Below are 5,763 nucleotides of genomic sequence, written 5' to 3'. Positions count from 1 at the left end.
ATCACACAGAGAGCATCATTCCCTGTATGGAATTCTCCTTTTTGTTAAATTTTTCATTTATTTTACATACTGACTACATTTTTCTTTCTCTCCTGTCCTCATGTTCCCTCTCCCCACATCCCTCTGCACCTAATCCTCCATCTCCATTCAGGATGGGACAGGCCTCCCATGGGAATAAACAAAGCATGGCATGACACAACAATTTGAGGCAGGACTGCTGGAGGCCCTTATTACAGAAAGTAGCAAATAATATTTAAATTCTCAACCCACCAGAAAATAATATCTGTTGGAGAAAATTCATATTTGTAAAGTTTGCAAGAGATTCCAGAATATCTTTTGCTTCTGTCTGTAATTTTGCATGTGCTAATTTGCATTCTCTTCATAGCAGCTATTGGGAATTTCCCATAGCTTTAACATAATGTGAGTGCATTTCTTGATTACAATCCCGATCTACTGGGCATTTTTATTTGTAGATTTTCAAGAAAGTGAAAAGGATAGCTATACTATCCATTTAATATAAATAATATTAGCTTATATAGTGTTTTGATTAATAAATACAAAAAGGTGTTACCCATGTCAGGGGTTATAAGTGTCCATTAAGAGCTGTCTTGGAACACAGCTTAAGAAAACAGCCGTATTATACACAACTGCCAAGATAGCCATATATTACAAACTGATATAAAACTTCAAAATAACTTTAGATCAGATCATTTGCCCTTCTAATGGGTTTTAACATAAACTAGTCACAGAAAAATACAATCTTATTTGTAAGGATTTGTAGCCAGCAGTCTGCTTTGGGCCTGACAGCAGTACAGAACCAAGTTCTTGCCCCTGCATCAAGGTTAGGATAAGCATCACACATGAGGATTGGGTTTCCAAAAGCAAGCTCAAGCCTCTGGGAAATGTCCTCATCACACTGCTAGGAGCCCCATAAAGACACCAAGCTACACAATAGTCACACACATTCAGAGAGCCTAGGTTAGCCCCATGCAAGCTCCCTAGCTGTAAGTCCAGAATTGGTGAGCTCCCACAAGCTCAGGTCAGCTGTCTCTGTGGGTTCCCCTGTCATGACTTTGACTCCCCTGGCTTTTATAATCCATCATCTCTCTCTTCCACAGGACCCCGAGAGCTGTGCCCAGTGCTTGGCTGTGGATCTCTGCATCTGCTTCCATCATATACTGGATGAATGCTCTCTGATGACAATTAGAATAGTCATCAACCTGACTACAGGAAAATTCCAGTTCTGGTGCCCTCTCCAATATTGCTAGGAATATTAGAGGTGGTAATCCTTGTGGATTACTGTGAGTTTCCCTGGCACCAATTTCTCCCTCACTCCAAAATACAACCTCCACATCAAGATATCTCTTTCATTATTCTCCCCACACATTCCACTCCGACCTTCCCAATGGATCCTTCATGTTCCCGTACCTGCATGATACCATCTGCCCCGGTTTACCCAGGAGTTCTCCTCTATTTCCACCCCAGGGAAATCCATGTGTCTCTCTTTGGGCCCTCCTAACTCTAGACAAAAAAGTGAAATACAGTGTGACAAAACCTTTAATTCTGAAGAAAGAAATTGGAGAGGATACCAGAAAATGGAACCGTCTCCCAAGCTCCAGGATCAATAGGATTAACACAATAAGAAATGGCAATCTTACCAATAGCAATCTACAGATTCGATGCAATCCCCAACAAAATTCCAACACAAATTTTCATAGACCTCAAAAGAATAATACTCAACTTCATATGGAAAAACAAAAATCTCAGGATAGCTAAACCTATCCTTTATAATAAAGAATTTCTGGAGGTATCAACATCATGCCTTCAAGTTCTACGATAGAGCTATAGTAGTAAAGACAGTATGGTATTGGCCTAAAAACAGACATGTGAACAAAAACACTAATGACAGGTTATAAAAAGATGGTATGGAGAAAGAGGAACACTCTTTCACTTCTCATGGGAGTGCAAACTTATATAATCACTTTGGAAATCAATATGGCAATTTCTCACAAAACTGGGAATCAATCTACCTCAAGACCCAGCTATACCCTCTTGGGCATATACCCAAAGAAGGACACTTGCTCAACTATGTTCGTAAAAGCATTATTTGTAATATACAGAAACTGTAAACAACTAAGATGCCTCTCAACCTAAGAAGGATAAAGAAAATGTAGCACATTCAAACAATGAAATATTATTCAGCTGTTGAAAACAATGACATCATGAAATTTTCTTGCAAATGGATGGCACTAGAGAAAAGAAAAGTATTCTGAGTGAGGTTAGCCAGGCCCAGAAAGACAAACTTGGTATATTAGCTTTAAAGTAAATGAGAACCATACTACAATCCATAAACCCAGAGAAGCTAGGTCTTCACTTCTTGCCAGTCCAATTTAATGTCAAGAACCCCAGACTCAGGCTCCTTACTCAAGTCCCCTGTGGGTAGGCAACCAAAATAGACAGAGGGCTACATTCCTCGAAGAATTCCACCATGTGGTGACCCTTTTTATAGGCCAAATCTTGTTGAGTTTCCTGGCTACCAAGCCCATAAAAGAGGCCCAGCGTGAGGCTGATTGTGATCATGAACCCAGTGATCTTGCATACATGCCCTTTATTACAATGAGGTAGTATATGGTGATAATGGACCTGTGGTAGCAGAGGCCATAACCTATGGGTTCTTTCGTCATTCTAATCTGTGTCATTATAACTTTTAATGAAATATCATGGAATATTGTAGGGACTTCATAATTCTATATAATGCAAATAATGATTCATTCTGTTCTTTGCCTTTGTGATGGCACCTACATGCCTTTCTATAGCAAAACCTGTAGCTCCATTTACATTCCCCATACCAAAAGGACACTGAATAACTATTCTTCTCTCATTTGCTGTCATATAGAAAACATTTATACACGTGTTTCTCCATTGGGTCCCAGGTCTTGAGAGGGCAATACTTAAAACTCCCCATTTGTTTCCACTCCATCCATGCTCCCCTTTGACTTTCATCATCCTTCTCCTCCTGTTCCACTCTTCTCTCTGTTAGGTCATGTCAACCTCCACCATCTCCTGTTCTCTGCATCTTTGGTCAATGGTATGGGCTGTCTCACTTTTCATAAAAGGAACATTCAGACCAAACCACACGAAACCAAAATGCTCTTCAGTGATGATCTAGCCCTTGTTCAAATTCTTTTTCTTCTTTCTCTTTGTTCTTTTGCATGCTAAGGCATCTTTCCAGAGTTTTTCTGCTGTCAGTTTGCTGAAGAAGCTGTAGGGTTTTTTTTCTAATGACCCATCCAATTAATCAAAGAGGAAATGCAGCATTTTGTCTGCAGCACATGGCTCAGGCTCATCAGACAGTGGCTGTTTCTTGTTTCCCTTGGTGACAAGGAGTCCTGGCTGAGAGCTGTCTTCATAGACACAAAGGAAGCTGCTCCCAGAAAAGTGTTTGAAGAGCAATCTACACAGGAAATGTCCTGCTGGCATTGTACACAGTGCAGGGAGACAGTCCATGGCACATTGGAGCCTAATTCATAATTTTAATCTTAAAATGTTCATCTTCCATGCTCCAGAAAACAATATATATTCACAAGTTTACTCATTTGCTGAAAACAGAAAATAGGATTAAGGTGATCTACAAATGTTGAAAGCAATATACAGATATTGATTGATTACCTTTGTTTGTTATCTGGGTCAGTTAGTATGAATGACTTAATCCCTTGCAAAACTCTGCTGAAGATTTCTATATAGTATTTCTCAGTCCTTTCCCCATTTGATGTGTTTTGTGCTGTTCAATAAATACAGAACAAAGCTGTTTCTTAGAGACAGACACAGAAAGAGGGAAAGACAGAATTATAAGACCGTTAAGGAAAATGCAGAGCTAGACTCATACAACAGAGAGATGATGACAGGAGATGAAAGAAGACACAGTGAAAGAGAAGTAGAAAATTTAAAACCGGTCTCATTCTTGGTAAAAATACTCCATAGGGAAATGTTTTGATTTTTATTCTTAATGTGATACTGACTCATATTGTATTCTCTGAGGTGATAATAATCAATGCCTTTAAAACACAGTGAAAGATGGACAGATTACTTTGAAGCTTTGATCTTGTTCTCTTCTATTGTTAATTGCAGAATGGCATTTTAATGTATTCACAGAAGTATAAAAGAAAATTTTGATTTGATAAGGCTAACAGATAGAATACAGCAATCATAGTGAGACAATTATGATGTGAATAGGAAAAACAAGCTGACTGATTTGGGAGCTAAGAGTTATTTAGTAATAGTCTGCATTTCGTGTCTTTATTTTCAATTTTGATAGATATTTCCATTAATGAGAGCATGCCTCCGCAGTCATTTGGAAAACCACAACTAAAATGGGACTTACATACTAATTTTTTTCTTTTAAATTCTATTAACTTGATGATTACCTTAGTGTCTAAATGTGAATTCCCATTGAAACATTGAAAACTCAGAACTTGAATAAAAAGCAAACATAGCTAGTTATTATGTACATATTTATTTTACTCAACCACCATATTGATATTATGATACTACAAATTCAATATTGCTTTAAGTATTTTTGAAATTTTAGTATTATAATAATTATGTAATTGTGATTAATCATGTTAATATTTTCACTTGTGTATTATTCCCTGAGTGATGCTTTCATTCCTCTCCCACAATTCTGGACTCTCATTTTGAAACAAGAAATCTAAATAATCACTTTCTTCTATAAGTTACTTACAGTGTTTTAACAAGCAACAGAAAAGTAATTAATTCAGAACTTGGCACCAGAGAGTGTGTTCTTTCTGGGAAAAACCTCACTGTGTTATTTCTTGTATGGATGTGAAAGATTTTTGAATTTCAGACTGGTAAAGTGGTTGGATTCTATAAGCAGAATTTGAAGGGTGATTATAGTATAATCCCAATAGTACTGAGAACAACTCAGACAATGAAGGTATAATTCAAGAAGTTCCAGAGTAGAATAATAAGAGGCCTCTCTTGTCATATTTTGACAAAGAATTTTGCTACCTTCTAGCCTTATCTTCAAAGCTTGACTGAAGCTAAATTAAAAGCAATTGGCTAATTTCCTTGGTATATGAAATGTAAATACAGCATAGCTATGGCTTGGTTTTTACTGTTTTCTCAGGTCTACAGTGAAAAAGGACAAACATCACAAATAAATATAAAATGTTCATTTTGGAGAGAAAAGAGGTGTTAGGATGCTTAATGTGATCATTAAGACATGTGCTGAAAGAAAAACTGGAACTGCTAAGAAAATTATGGCTGTCTTAATTATCTTTATATTGCTGTGATAAAACACCACAGCCAAGGCAACTTAAGCTTAGAGTACATGATAGCAGATTGAAACTGTTAGGTAGAAAACAACATGAAGAACTGGTAAGAACCACATTTGAACCACCAGCAGAAGAAACAGAGAGCTAACTCAAAATGTCATGAGGCTTTTGGAACGCTAAAGCCTTCTCCTAAGCAAATACTTCCTGTGGCAAATCCACTCATCCTAATCTTCTGCAAGAGACCAAGTATTCCGATGTCCAATACTTAGGGAGGACATATTATTCAAAGCACCAAACGTACTGTTAAACAAAAGTCTTGTTTTCACTGAAAGAGTAAATATTGTGTCCTCAGGACAAGATACTGATCTCACCACTAAGTTTTCAACTTGTAAAATGGAAAGTCTGGGCTCACCGCCACTGTCATCCTCTACCACTCCCAGGTCTGGAAGCAGAGCTTCCTGTCGCCGCC

At 37.7% G+C, this 5,763-nt stretch overlaps 1 pseudogene; it reads right to left on the bottom strand.

Moving 5' to 3' along the window:
• Positions 1-2,362: 2,362 nt before the first annotated feature.
• Positions 2,363-3,507, bottom strand: LOC125410320 (small ribosomal subunit protein uS5m pseudogene; annotated as a pseudogene).
• Positions 3,508-5,763: the final 2,256 nt, after the last annotated feature.

This window comes from Myodes glareolus, chromosome X, assembly GCF_982192425.1.
Source record: "Myodes glareolus chromosome X, mMyoGla1.1, whole genome shotgun sequence".
Taxonomy (NCBI): Eukaryota; Metazoa; Chordata; class Mammalia; order Rodentia; family Cricetidae; genus Myodes; species Myodes glareolus.
The sequence above is the reverse complement of the archived record's forward strand: the minus strand, read 5'-3'. Positions and strand labels throughout refer to the sequence as shown.